At 38.8% G+C, this 15687-nt stretch overlaps 1 pseudogene; it reads left to right on the top strand.

Annotated features, from left to right (window-relative positions):
- Nucleotides 1-14034: 14034 nt before the first annotated feature.
- Nucleotides 14035-14585, top strand: LOC101688555 (annotated as a pseudogene).
- Nucleotides 14586-15687: the final 1102 nt, after the last annotated feature.

Here is a 15687-nt window from a genome sequence, read left to right as displayed (position 1 = left end):
GTTCATAGTGCCACTCTTCATAATAGTCAAAAAATGGAAACAACCCAAATGTCTTTGAATTGATGAATGGATAAACAAAAAATTGATGTGTATATATAAATACACACACAATATAGCCTTGGAATAGACTATTACTCAGCCATAAAAAGGAACAAACTACTGAGTTACACTACAACACAGATAAACATTTAACATGCTAAGTGAAAGAAGCCAGTCACAAATCCAAGTTGAGGGATGTCCAACTAAATAACTAATCAATTCTTTTTCAAACTGTCAAGATCATGAAAGAAAAAGGAATACTAAGGAACTATTATTGGTTGGAGGGAAGTAAGGATGAATGAAAACTTAATGTTCTGTGAGATCCCAGGTAGGATCTTGGAAGAAAAAAAAAGGCATTAATGAAAAAATTGGTGAAAAAATTTTCAAGTTTATTTATATAAGTAATCTCTATCCCCAATGTGGGGCTCAAGCTCATGACCCTGAGATCAAGAGCCACATGCTCTACTGAACAAGCCAGCTAGGCAGCACACAATGGTAAAATTTGAATAAGAACTGTAGTTTACTAGTTTAAAGTAACATTATACTAAATTAACATTGTACTAATGTTCGCCACATCAGAAAGTTTCCATAGATACAAAAGGTACTGACTACCTTTGGCAGAAGCCCCCAACATACCCGCAGATCTTAAGTGTAATAAAGAAGGAAACCATCCCAAGAGTCAGCTCAATGACCTCTTACAAAGATTTAAGTGTTTGTTGAAGGTATTATTAATCAGTTATTTAATGAAATTGCTTCATTTTAGTCTATTTTGGATTTTATTCTAAAAGACAAATTATATAATTTTTTAAAGAAGTTATTTTTCTATGTAATCTCTATCCCAATGTGGAGTTCTCATGGTTATGAGATCATAACCCTGAGATCAAGAGTCTAGCACTCTATGAACTGAGTCAGCCAGGCTCCCTGCCAAATTATAATATTATTTATAATAATATATATTATTATATATTCCATTTTAAACTTCGTTCCAAATCAAGCTGATTATTAATCTTTGTGTGTCTAAAATAATGAAATTTATGTCTTTTGTGGAACATAAGAGAGTCAATATGAGTACTTCACAGTAACTCAGTCACTTTCAATACTGAACCCTTAATAGGTTCACTATAATTTTCTGGATCTTCATTTTGCATTAAAAGCTATATATCTTCTCCCCTGCTTTAAGAGTCGACTGACCCTTTTTACCTCCCACCAACTGAGACAGGCTGATTCTCCTCCACCCCCACGCTTCCTCTTCAGTCACACAATGTGGGTGCTGGAGACCTTGGGCTCTGACCAATGAACAAAACTGTCCTTTAAGCTAGCAACCCACAGATCCAGTGTTTTATGCTTTCTGGGGGCGGGGGAGGGGGTCTTGAGGAGGACTTAGGAGATGGTTTAGCTTCCCCAAATCACCACCTATGTCAACAAAAACATTTCCAGATGCAAGTAATAATAGTGAAACCCATTTGCATGAATAATTGAAACTGCCTCAATCTTGTGCAAATTTTATAAAAGTGTTTGCTGTTTTTTAAAGGTATGTACATTATTTTACATAAAAACATCAGGGTTGCTATGAGAGATAGCATCAAGGCAAGTCTCTTGGCACTGCCTTCCAACAGGACTGCCCTCCTCAACCATCTCATGTGAGAATTCTCTATCCCTCTCATTTCTATATTACTATGAATATGGCAGTCAAAAGTTGAGGACGTTTATCAGGTTATCTGCAGTATTGTTAGGCTGGTAACAATGATTTATATCTGGTTACTCACATTACATTGTCAGCCAAGAGTTTTACTGTCAAATAAATAAAATCTTTATTTTTTTTTAAAGATTTTACTTATTTATTTAACAGACAGAGATCACAAGCAGGCAGAGAGGCAGGCAGAGAGAGGGGGGAAGCAGGCTCCCCGCTGAGCAGAGAGCCTGATGTGGGGATCGATGCCAGGATCCTGGGATCATGACCTGAGCTGAAGGCAGAGGCTTAACCCACTGAGCCACCCAGACACCCCATAAATAAAATCTTCTAAAAAAAGCTACAAATCTGAATTTTATTGCATGCAATTATATCTCATTAAAGTTGATTTTAAAATAAAATATTGCTGGTAATAACAAAACAATAACAACAGAAGAAACAAAACAGCAAGTAAAATATCAATAAAAATTTTTAAAAATTCAAAGTAATACATACTATGTAACCAAGTTAGGAAAATGTTATTACTCATATGGTAACAGATGGTGAGCATTGAGTGATGTATAGAATTCTGTATTACTGTGTTGTATACCTGAAACTAGCATAACACATTAACATAATTCAATATGATTTTTAAAGAAAGAAAGTGTTATTATTCTATCATGTGGCTCTAGAATCCCTTCTAGTGAAACAACTAATACTGGGTCATGTGCAGCCCTCACCACTATCCATCTGCTGAACTCTTCCATTATCTCCCTGGATATCCTATTATCCCAATGGATAACTCTGTACCCATTCAACTATCACTCCCCATTCTCTCTTCCTTAACTCCAGTATCCTTTACTACTCTGTGAGTGATTTTTGAGTTGTGATAACCTGAAAAAGGGGAAGAGGTATAAGTTAGCACCAGCCAGTGTGGTGTGTTGCACATGAGGAAACCAGAATGTTGCCGACAGAGACAGCCAAGAAAAGGAGGAGTCCCAGTCCTGCCTCAATCTCAGGAACTCAGGGGAGATTGTAAACTCCTACAATGTATGAAATTGGAATATCAAAGCAATTTAATTTTATCTTTTGAGCATCAGAAAGGCCTCCAACTGAAGATGAGGTTACAAAAGGCACTAGTTAATTTTTGTGAGGCTTGCAAAATTCATTTATTTATTCAGTAAATATTGACTAAACACTTACTGTGTGCCCAGCACTGGGATGATGGTAGTGCCTAAGACACATTCCTCACCCTTATGTAGTTTATGCTCTAGGAGGAAGACAGTAAACAAAAATTCTCAAAGCTTTAACATTATAAGTAATTGTAGGGCACCTGGGTGGCTCAGTGGGTTAAAGCCTCTGCCTTCGGCTCAGGTCATGATCCCAGAGTTCTGGGATCGAGCTCTCTGCTCAGCATGGAGCCTGCTTTCTCCTCTCTCTCTGCCTGCCTCTCTGCCTACTTGTGATTTCTGTCTGTCAAATAAATAAATAAATACATTTTTAAAAAAGTTGTAAGTAATTGAATTTGTAATTGACACAAAGATCTATAAAATTCTCAAAAGAGTTTGCAGTCTACTGAGGATGCAGCTGAGTGTGAATAACCCTTAATACAAAAGTGTGTTCTATGATATCCTTCTAGTAGCAGCTAAAATATCCTTTCTTCTTTGAGGCTCTCTGGTTGTCCTTCTTTGTAAGTGGAATTAATCAATCCCTTATCTATTCTAGTGCTGTTTGCACCAGATTTTAATTTGGGATAATTCCATTGGATTTAAGTTTTCGATGTTCTGGTTTCCCTGCTAGACTGTCATCTCCTCAAGGGCAATTAGTTTACTCAACTTGGCTTCATTTGATTTAACAAACATTTGTTGAGAACCAGCCATGTACTGGACACACTGTAAAAGGCTTGGGACCCAAAGATATATATATATCCTTAGCTCTTAGTTTCATTCTTAAGGAAGCTCACTTCCAGGAAATTGGAAAGGACTGAGGGAGGAAACTGAAGGAAGCGGGCCTGGGGAGGAGGGTTTTATAATGGTGTGGGAAGAAACAAGCACGTTTGGAACTAGGACAGTGGTGGCAGGAATGGAAAGGAAGAAAAAATTCAGAAGACATGCTGGTGATAGGATCTACAGGATTTGGCAATTCATTGGGTAGGGAAGTGGAGTCAAAGTTGAAGACAGTAGTTATTTTATCTCCCTCTAGTTAAAAGCAAATAAAAGGTTGATTCTGCTTGCACGAGAATATACCTAGAATAGGTATATTCTTAAATTCTTAAAGACAGTAAGCGGAATAGAGGTTACCAGGGGCTGGGGGAGGAGGGAATGGAGTTCACAGTTCCTGTCTGAGTTGATGAGAAAGTTCTGGACATGGGTAGTATTGATGACTGCACAAAATTGTGAATGTACTTAATGCCCTTGAATTATACACTTAAAAATGATTAAAATAGGGGCACCTGTGTGGCTTAGTCAGTTAAGTGTCTGCCTTTGGCTCAGGTCATGATCCCAGGTTCTTGAAATCAGGCTCTACATTGGGCTCCCTGCTCAGCGGGGAGCCTGTTTCTCCCTCTGTTTCTCCCCCTTTGCTTGTGCTTTCTCTTTCTCTCCTTCTATGAGATAAACAAATAAAATCTTTATAAAAAGATGGAATTTTGAAAATGATTAAAATAGTAAATTTTATGTTATGTATATTTTAGCACAATAAAAACTTAAAAAAAACAAAAGAATATATTTTTTGATAGACGATCAGCATTTTTTCTTTTTTACACATCAGAATCATTCCTAATTGCAGAATGTATTATCATAAAGAATTCAATTATATGACACATTGTATATTACTACATACTTTCCTGGCATGTTTTATATAATTAACTCACACGTGTTCACTGAGGAGTATTGTTCAGTTGCTTGGACAACATGGGTCCACTAATGTGTAGATGTTTTTCAGTGAATACAATACAGTATTGTGTTTTTTCTTCCTTATAATTTTCTTTTTTTTTTCTTTTAAAGATTTTATTTATTTATTTGACAGACAGAGATCACATAGTAGGCAGAGAGAGAGTTGGGGAGCAGGTTCCCTGCTGAGTAGGGAGTCCGATGTGGGGCTTGATCCCAGGTATCTGAGATCATGACTTGAGCTGAAGGCAGAGGCTGAACCCACTGAGCCACCCAGGAGCCCCTTCCTTATCATTTTCTTAATAACTTTTTTCTCTAGCTGACTTTATTGTAAGAAAGCAATATTAATACATATACAAAATATGTATTAATTGACTATGTTATTGGTAAGGCTTCTGGTCAACATTAGGCTATTAGCAGTTAAGGTTTTGAGGATGCCAACTGTTACATGCGGGTTTCAAACCTCCTTCTTGTTCAAGGGTCAACTGTATTGAGTGCTATACAGAATGTGGGGAAAGGACTTGCAAAGAGGGGAAATTTCATTTAAAAAAAACCTATTCATTGAGCATCAAATTTCACTCCATCTCATTTACTCCTCATACGATCGTGAGGGAGGTATTAGTTTCATTTATAAATGTTTTTGTAAAGCTGGATTATTTTAAAATAAATCAGCATTTTTCTGATTTGTCATTACAAATGAATGTGCAAAGCTATTGAGTCTTTTTTCAAAACCAGTAATTCTGTACTGCATCTTTATGCAGCTAATCAGAATTTTGAGAGTTTCTAGCATGAAGACCATATTTCAAAGTTAAATTAGTGGTAGTGTCTACTTACATCTATAAATTCTCTTTCCAAGTAGAAGAATTAGTGTCATATAATGTTTCTTTATGATGTTCTTTGGTTTAATTTTTATTTTAAAGTGTTCGTTTGTTCAGGGGCATCTGAATTGCTCAGTTGGTTATGCGTCTGTCTTCAGCTCAGGTCATGATCCCAGGATCCTGGGATCTGGGATCCAGCTGTGCACTGGGCTCTTCACTCAGTGGAGAGCCTGCTCTTCCTTCCCCCTCTGCCTGCCACTAACCCTTCTGTGCTCTCTCTCTCTGTCAAATAAATAAATAAAATCTTTTTTTTAAAAAGTTTTGGTTTTTCTTCTTGTAAATTTTGTGAAATAGTTTTATTTTCTTACTCTTGAAATTTATATGTTGCCCTACATATTCCTTTCACTTAATCCACTAAGCTGGAGAAAATTCTTAGAATCTCCAAATAAGAGTAAAAATGTTATCATATAGTTTTTAAGTCCAGACACAGAAAAAAAGACAATGTCATTAGGCCCCTTAATCATCACACTTCTGCTCCGTGAAAGCTACACAAATATTGGCAGTAAGGACAAAGATCATTCAAAAATAGCCAGAAAAAGGAAATAATTTTTCTTACTTTGGCATGTGCGCATTTGAAATATTAGTGCTTTGGAGTGCCTGGGTGGCTTGGTCGGTTAAGCCTCTGACTCTTGATCCCAGCTCAGGTCTTGATCTCAGGGTCATGAGTTCAAGTTCTACACTGGGCTCCTTGCTGGGCAGGGAGCCTACTTAAAAAAAAAAAGGGCACCTGAGTGGCTCAGTTGGTTAAGCATCTGCCTTTAGCTAAGGCCATGATCCTGGGGTCTGGGACTGAGCTCTGCCTGCTTAGTGGGGAGCCTCTTTCTCCCTCTGTCTCTTCTCCTCCCCGAACTTGTGCATGTGCTCTCTGACAAATCAATAAATAAAATCTTAAAAAAACAAAACAAAACATATGAGTGCTTAAACTAACTTATTTATAACATTCATTCACTTTATGACTTTTAATTAGAGGAATTTGAAGTTTATTGCCTAATGCAAATTTAGCGTTATAAGAGATCAGATATTTCCACAGCAGTGATTGCAAATGTCAGAGGCATTCCAGTGCAGGTTAGCAAGGGAGCCACAGAACTTCAGGGGGTCTGCTATTGTTTTACTCATGTTAAACTTAAAAAAAAAAAAAATGACTGTAACCTTCAAGAATGGGCAAATCCATAGAGACAGAAAGCAGATTAGCAGTAGTCATGGCCTAGGGAGAGAGTGGGGGATGGGGAGTAGCTACTCCATGAGCACAGAATTCTAGAGTGATGCAAATGTTCTGGAGCTAGATGGCCATGATGGTTGCCCGACATGGTGAATGAACCAAATGCCACTGAATTCTCACTGTCACATGGTTAAAACAGAATAGTTTTATGTTATATGTATTTCACTAAAATAAAAAACTAACCTGGGGACCTGGGAGGCTCAGTTGTTAAGTGTCTGCCTTGGGCTCAGGTCAGATTCCCAGGATCCTGGAATCGAGCCCCACATCGGGCTCCCTGCTTAGCGGGAAGCCTGCTTCTCCCTCTCCCGTTCCCCCTGCTTGTAGTCCCTCTCTCGCTTTGTGTCTCTCTCCCCCCATCAATTAAATACATAAATAAAATCTTAAAAAAAAAAAAAACAACTAACTTCATTACAAAATGATAATTATAAATTAAATACAAACCCAAGAAGGAGATAAACATCACCAGCATTCCCACTACCCAGATGGAACTGGTGTTGCCATTTTGGTGAGGATCTTCCCAGTTGTGTTCCTGTACCTGTAATTATGTTTCTGTCTTAGTGTAGTAACATAAAACAGAAAGACAGGTGTCTTTGAGAGACCATGGGCAGAAACGCAGCTGGGCCTCAGAAAAGGGCCAAGGCCTCTGGGAGCTGAAGGGTCACTGAGAGGTCAGGCAGTATGCCCTGTTCTGATCTCTTCTCCGTGAGCTCTGTGGGTCAGATTTTCTCTTTTCTTAGATTATCTTTTCACTTCTCCATCCTTATGGCCAATTGTTGCCCCACAGCTCCTCAAACCCACCTGCTGATATGACAGCTGCCCACAAATGGGCTAGTTATCTCAGACTCATTTCCAAATTCTGCTCATGTTTTGGTCAGCTTTAGCCAGGGAATTCAGGTCAGGCAATATAAATGAGAACTAATTCAGATCATTTGCTCTGCAAAATTTTGAGACAGAAAGATATCATCAGCTTTAGCTGTTTTCCAAGGCATGAAAAAATCATAATAACAGTTTATTGTAGAGGAACTTACCAACCCATTGTACAAATTCAGTTGAAAACAATTTTATGCATTAGTAGATATTTCACCACCAATTGCAAAAGTAGGTGTGGCTTAATTAATTAATTAAAAAGTTGACATGTACTATATTTTCAGTGAAGTCATCAACTTGGCACTTCAGATGGAATGCTCTGGACTCATTTTTTCTTAATTCATTCTCTGATTGAAGACCAGACAGCACTTAAGATGCACATTCCCAGGAGAGTTTTTTTGAATGAGGATTTTAAGTAAATATTCCTTTAAAAAATATTTTATTTATTTGCTGGGGGGAGAGAGAGAGAGAGCATGAATGGGGAGGAGGAGCAGAGGGAGAGGGAGAAGAAGGCTGCTAGCCAAGCAGGGCTTGATCCCAGGACCCTGAGATCATGACTTGAGCTGTAGGCAGATACTTAACTAACAGAGCCACCCCAGGTGCCTTAAGTATCCTTTTCCACTGAAAAGGGCAATTTGGGGTTTTGTAAAAAACAGTTTCATTGAAGTATAATTTACTTTCTACAAAATTCTCCTATTGTAAGTGTAAATTCAGATAAGTAGGTTTACGAAGTTGTGCATCCATCACTACAATCTCATTTTAGAGCTTTCTCTTCACCCACAGAGGACCCCTCTGTCTAATTCCACTTCCACCTTTAGCCCAAGGCAACCACTAATTTATTTTCAGTTTCCATGAGTTTGTAAATAGGACAATTTTATAAAAACTTTTATAGACTTTGTGGAGCCCTCCATATCATCATATATAAATTAATGTCCAATTTAATATGTGAGGGATAATAATTTCTTATTTGATCTTCATCAAAATATGTAGTGTTAGGTCCATTATTAAACAAAACGAGACTGAGACAAGTGAAAGTTATTTAAAGCTTTATTTTATGATAAGTATTAGAAATCAAACTGATCGGCCAGGTGAACGAGACTGAAACAAAGTTAAAGTTATGCAAAGCTCTATTCTATGCCAAGCATTAAAAATCAGATTGACCCGCCAGGGCCGTCTCTGAAGAGAGTGACCACCCCCAGCTTACAGGCTCAAGAATCGACCAACTTGGGGCGCCTGGGTAGCTCAGTGGGTTAAAGCCTCTGCTTTCGGCTCAGGTCATGATCCCAGGGTCCTGGGATCAGCCCTACATCGGGCTCTCTGCTCAGCGGGGAGCCTGCTTCCTCCTCTCTCTCTCTGCCTGCCCTTCTGCCTACTTGTGATCTCTGTCTGTCGAATAAATAAATAAAATCTTAAAAAAAAAAATTGACCAACTGACCGGTCAGGGCCGCCTCAGAAGAGAGTGACCCCTCCCCATCTTACAGGCTACCTTTTATTGGGTAAAACTGTAACCTGTATCTTGGTATCTCAACCCACTGGGTTTGTGTGTCTCTTGCTGATTGGCTAGTTCCATCCGGTCTGGTGACGTGTTATTCAAGATTACCCCATACTAGAAACCGTTACAAACAGTACTTTCTGGGAAGGCTTAGTCAGTTAACATATTCAGTGTGAATAATAAGGTTGTTGTCCTACCCAAGATGGAGTAATTTTGGTTTGGGCAAGACCTTCTCACTGTTACAAACAGTACTTCATATTGATTAGATGTCTCTATCTGGCCTGACTCGTCCTTGTATTCTGGGCTCTGTTATCAGGAACTAGCCAACTACATTTTACTGGTTTCCCAGACTTGTTTCTAAGTAAGTTTTTCTTGGTGGGGGGGGAGTCAATTTAAGTTTACTGCACAAACAACAAAATGGCTATTTACCCAAGATGGAGTCGCTCTGGCTAAATAGGTCCTTTCATGTAGTTCATTTACTAGCCTGTTTTTTCTACTCTACATTCAAAGCTATATATGCCAATAAAGTATGTAAGTATGTATTTATGGGGAGTGATCTCATTTTTAAGTTCTCCTGAACTGTCCCCCATCTGCTACTGCTCCCTGCCCCATCAAGTGTCCTTTTTTCTGCCAGTCACCATCTGGAACTCATGGGCTCTAGAATAAAGATGCTGCTTTGTCCACACAGGCCCAGGGAGCATGAATGAGGAGACAGCCAGACTTTGCTTCCTGCCTTGTCCCATATTGTTTTTATGACTACTACCCATGCCTCTGAGGATACACTGTGCTCACCAAATGTTTGGAATTATCACACAGGAGAGGTATCACACAGTCCTAGGTGTAAGTGTTGAAGGATTTAAACCCTCTCCAGGGACGACTCCTCTTTCCTTGCTTCTTTTCCTTGCTCCTCTTTCCTTCCTTTCTCTTGATTCTCTGTTATTAAGCCTAGGAAAGTACCTCCTTCTAAACCCTGTCATACATAGATGTCCCCCACCCCTGCCACTTTCTAAGAAACTCTAGTCTCAACACATAAAGACTGGTCTTCTGGAGATCCACATCTCTCTCTCAGTAGTCTAAGTGCTCAAGTATGAGTTACTTCATCCAGATTGGAATTATACTCCAGAGAAGAGGGCCTGAGAACCAAAGTTGGTGGTGACTCTCCAACTGTCAGAACAGGTGGGCATAGGTGTGAGGGGAAACTGTACTCTAATCTCAGGAAGCATGTCAGAATAGCTGTGGGTCACTTAAAATCAAGTTCTCTTGATGTCTCTCCTCCAGTGGAAGTTGAACATATCTTAATCCTGGACTGTCCAGGCTAACTACTGAATAAAATACACAAATACATTATCATGTTCCTCATACCATCTCCCAAGGACAAATTTTAGTTCTCAGAAGTAGTGCAGTAAACCCATGAGGAAGAAGGGAGGTATTTTCTTGCTGAGTCATAATTTATAAGCTACTTCTCAATCAATAAAATCTGTCCTGTGCATTATTTACTACACAAATAAAATATAAGCAGTATTGGTTATTTTCCCTCATTCCCCCTTCTCCACTCTCTGCTTTCAAATTATGACCTCTTAGGTCTTCTAGGAAGACAAAGAAAACCTATTGTTAGCTCATAAACTGTACCTTTTACGGCTGTTCCCTTGGCTGTATTAGACCTGGCTGAGGCTATAAAATCAGTACTTGTAAGTTCTTGATTAAATTCTTGGCCAAGGTCATGCTCTGTCTAGGGAGGATGAGAGGTCATGATTTCATTCTCCTAGTTACTAGCACATAAATTATTATATGCTCTTAATCTACATGAATTCTACTTACCTTATTTACTAAGCAACTCATGGGTATAGTGGTATCATGTTAGTCCTGTTCAGTGATGGTTTCCAAATACCACCAGCACAATCTGTTGATAAGCTAAAGCTGAGTTTCTTGCTTGAATTGGTAAGCAAGAATAACACCTCCTCAGAGCTTTGGCAGGGTCTCAAAGAGGGGAAGGTCAGGTCAGAATTTAGTGAGAATTTGAAGTTTGTCTTAAGATAGGTCTTTCAATACAGGGTTTGGTTAGAATTGGGTAAAAATCAAATAAAACATCAGAATTGGTAGAAACAATGAGGAATGGGGTTTTTTTTTTTTTAGAGATTTTATTTATTTATTTGACAGAGAGAGATCACAAGTAGGAATGGGTTTTGAGGTGAGGGCTTCAAAGAATGGTAGGGCAAAGATTGCCTTTTGATATCTTCCATCGGAGACTTTATCTTGGAAAGTTCTGTGATGAGCTCTTAAAGCTTGCTAGGGAAAGCAACTTTCAGAAAAGTAATGAAGACAGAGGAATTTAAAAAAGAAGCATGTTAATGTGAAGAATAAGGTAAGTGAAGTAGTTTCAGTTCTCAGCGTCTGGGGTAGGTGGGATGTAGATGGTTTCAGTTCTTAGTCCCCTTCCACTCTCTCCAAAGTGAGTTAAACTGTTGAAACAGATACATTCCCAAATGTATGATGGCTCAAGTGTGAAAGAACTTTACTTTTCACTCAGGTTAAGTCCAAAATAAGTGTTCTTGATTAATGTATGGTTTTCTTCCTTGGGGAAGGAAGGACTCCAGCTTTTTAGAAACTGAACTCCATTATCTCTTAAGGCAATGACCCCCATGTTTGAGCAGTCAACAGAATCACCTGTATGTTTTGTAGAACCATAGGTTGCTAAGTCTTATCCCTAAAAATTTCTTATAAATATAAAAGCTGTAAAAATAGCTTATCACTGACCCCCACCTATGATACATAGAGAGCTAGGAAATTTTATCCCTTTGATTGAAAAATAATTTTTGTAGAAAATGAAACTTAGTAGACAGCTATCCACGTCTCTCTAGCCTATCACATAACAAACAAAACTCCAAGACCACCCATCTTCCCACACATAGAACATACTCAATTCCTCCCAAGACCCATCTAATTTATTGCGTCCAGGTGGTACATAGTCCTCTTTACAAAACCCAAAAGTGACTCCTCATGATTTATATCCTATAAACCAAAAAATTATCTGCTCTACAATATATAATGGTAGAACAGGGACAGGATAAAACGTCCATTCAGACAAGAAAAGAGAAACACAACAGTTGTAGCAATTTGTCTATAGTGATGACAAAAATCCTACAGGGCAGATACTGACAGTAGTGGGAGAGCAGTCCACTTAGTGGATGCCAAGCATGCTGTCTAGAAAGAATTCCTTTTGGCCATAATCTCTTTGACCCCTTGTGGTTATGAATTCACTGTGACACTTAGTAGGCTTCTGATCTATTTGCATCCCAGCAGTTCAATGTGCTTATAACTGCACCCAGGGCAGAATTCTGAAGCCTAAATCTATTTCTCTATTTCTTTGCCCCCTATTGCTCTCTTAGTGGGGACTGCCTTGAGGCCATTTGAAACAGTAGATGAGAATGCTGCATTATTTTTATTTTTTTAAAGATTTTATTTATTTACCTATTTGAGAAAGATAGTGAGTGAGGGAGAGAGCACAAATTGGGGAAAGGAAGGCAGAGGAAGAAACAGTCTCTCTGCTGAGCCTAGGCTCATGACCTGAGCTGAAGGAAGACACTTAACCAACTGAGCCACCCAGGTGCCCCATAATGCTGCATTCTTGAAGGATTGTTGCTTTAGGTATAAGTTTTGGTACCTAAGACCTCTTTCAGTCTTGTCTCTTATTGGTGGGGTCTGCAGGCAGTTTCTGCAACCCTTAGAAACCACAAATGTTTGGATTTTCTCGATTGTCTTCCATTTCTGCTTACAAGCTGGCCAGCTCTTCCCAGACATCCATTTTTTTTTTTTAATAGTAACTTGTTAAAAGCAGAAAGTAAATGTCAGCATACACTATCATGCCAACTTACCAACCATTTCCACTAAAGCTACTGACTCATAGACTCTGGTCTTCTTTCCAGCTCGTAAGTTAGACAGTTTTGCCAAATGTTTCGTGGCTGCATGAACTGAATCTGTGTTTATTCAGCTTTGGATATTAGCTTCTGCAACTGCTTCCCCCAATCACTAATGGAGCTTCACATATTTTGGATTTTTGTCACATCATTATCCTATTTCTAATACTAATTTCTGTATTACTTAAGGTAAATCTGGCTGTTAACCAAAACATGTAATAGTTCAGTCATGATACATGCTTATTTCTCACTCATGTGCAGTTCCGGGAGGTTTGTAATTGCTGGCACCTTCCATCTTTGTAGTAATAGAGCCTGACTGGGGCTCTGCTGTCTCCTAGGGCCTCAGTGTCCTTGGTTTGATTCTTTGCATCTAGCTTACAGTCAGAAGAGACTGTGGGTTAGGCAAATCCTCTTCTTAACATTGGCAGTCTGGAAACAACACACTTTGCTTCAGCTCACATTTTATTACTGAGAACAGGTCGCATGACCATACCCAGATGTAAGCAGTGACAAAACATTAGACTCTACCTGAGTAATTCCTTTGTGGCAAAACTCCACACTGTGGAAGGGAAGCACAAATCTTTGGTGGCCACCTAGCTGTGGCCACCAAATCCCATCATTAGAATTATCTAGTCAAAAGGCACCAGCAAACCCCATCATTAGAATTATTCAGTCAAAGCCACGTTGGATATAGGTGTTCTACTAGTTAGAATGGCTTTGGACCATTAGTAATATATTTCAGAAATAAGAATGACTTAAACAAGATAAGAGTTTATTTGTTTCTTGCATAAAACATGCAGAACTGGGGACTCTTAATAGATATGGCTCTGCCATTTAGTCATCAAAAACTCAGATTCCTTCTACCTTTCTGCATTACCATCCTTAACTCTTAGCTTGTGTTTTTCAAAATGGCTGCTAGATCTCTAGATATTGCATCCACATTTCAGGCTTGAAGAAGGAAGAAGGGTGAAAATATAAAAGAGTATTTTTAAAAGAAGTTTCCTAGACACAATGTTACACCAACAATATAGGGATTTTATCATGAAGAAAGAAGGGGAGGTCAGCATGGAGGAGTACACCTGAGAGCCTTGCCCTTGGCGAATTGTGGATGATTGTGGTGGAGTCCTTTACGATGGGCAACATAGATGGTGGGACCTCTCAGACAATCAAGAATTTTTGCAATTCTCCAGTGGGAGTAAACCACAGACTGTGAGGGAGTTTGACAGATATTAAAACCAGGGCTCTGTGGTTGGGAGGTAACTTTGCAGTTTGGGGAGGTTTATTTTCCATGATTGACTGCAGTATGGTTCAAGTTAGAGGGAAAGAAGATCCCTGAAACTCCATCACAAGTGGTGCCTTATCAAGGACACACACTGGCAGCAAGAAATGGACCAGTGGCTATGGCTGGGTCAGCTGCAATGGGCAGCATTCTCCTAGCTTTAATTGAAGGTGCTGGTATCTTATTGACAGGATTTGCTTCATTACAATTTCCCAGTGGTCCTCAGTTTGCTGAAGGCCCCTCTTAGTTGCCTTCAGCCCAGTTACCATCCTCACTATCTGGAGATCATTGACAATATCAGCAGGACTTCTTCCCCAAGATTTTTAAAACAGAATGAGCTATAGTTCAAGAAAGAAATTCAGAAGGTAAGTTACAGTCTGTTTTTAAAAACACAGATGGAACAGCTAAGCCAAACAGGCTTCAAAGAGACACTTACTCTTTTTTCTATTTAAAGGAACGTGGGGGATGGGGCACCTGGGTGGCTCAGTCAATTAAGCATCTGTCTTCAGCTCAGGTCATGATCCCGGGGTCCTCGGATTGAGCCCCATTGGGCTCCCTGCTCTGCAGGGGGCCTGCTTCTCCCTCTCCCTCTGCCTGCTACTCTCCCTGCTTATGCTCTCTTTCTCTCTTTCCCTGTCAAATAAATAAATAAAAATCTTGAAAAAAAAGTTTATTAAAAAAATTAAGGAACATGGGCAAAGGAAGATGTTAAAAGATAACACATTTATTCACATCTGGATTGCATTTGTGATAAAAATAAATGTCTACTATCTTTTAAAAGAAAATCTAATAAATGCTTAGAACAACAATGAAATGTGACACTCATTTCCTTGAGGACTTCTCCGTCTGGTTTTATGTGTTCTGTCCATCAAACAATAAAAAACTCCTGGGAAAAAAAGAAACAAGGGGAGAATAGATATTTGGGTAGTTGGATGGTGTCACAGTGTCATTCTAAATATAGAAAGGAGGAACATGTAGCTTCTTGCTACATATCAGGGTAATAATGGTTCAAGATGACACATTGGGTACTTTATTCCCTCTGGTCAATCAAATGAATTGGGTAAGTGCAAAAATTTCAAATACTTTTAGTGTGTGTCCTTTTCCAAGCACCAAATTCCAATTTACAATATCTAAGTTATTAACAATTAATATCCCTATTTGTGTGTTAAACAAATTTCATATACTTCAATCTGGTATTTCCCCAACTACATCACACATATTCACTTGTGAAGTTTGTCAGTTAATTAACAAATATTAATTTAATCTCTACAATGTGCTCTACAGCTTGAAACTTGCTGGGGAAAATAAAAAAAAGACATAGGATACAAGGACCTTGAATTCAGGGTCTATTAAGTTGAATACATAAGATCAAATAATATTCTAATATATATCAAAAGACTTAAAAGCTTTCCAAACTTTCAGATCAGTCAAATCTAGTC

This window comes from Mustela putorius, unplaced genomic scaffold, assembly GCF_011764305.1.
Source record: "Mustela putorius furo isolate JIRA1106 unplaced genomic scaffold, ASM1176430v1.1 tig00000876_pilon_pilon_pilon, whole genome shotgun sequence".
Taxonomy (NCBI): domain Eukaryota; kingdom Metazoa; phylum Chordata; class Mammalia; order Carnivora; family Mustelidae; genus Mustela; species Mustela putorius.
This window is presented reverse-complemented; position numbering and strand designations above follow the sequence as displayed.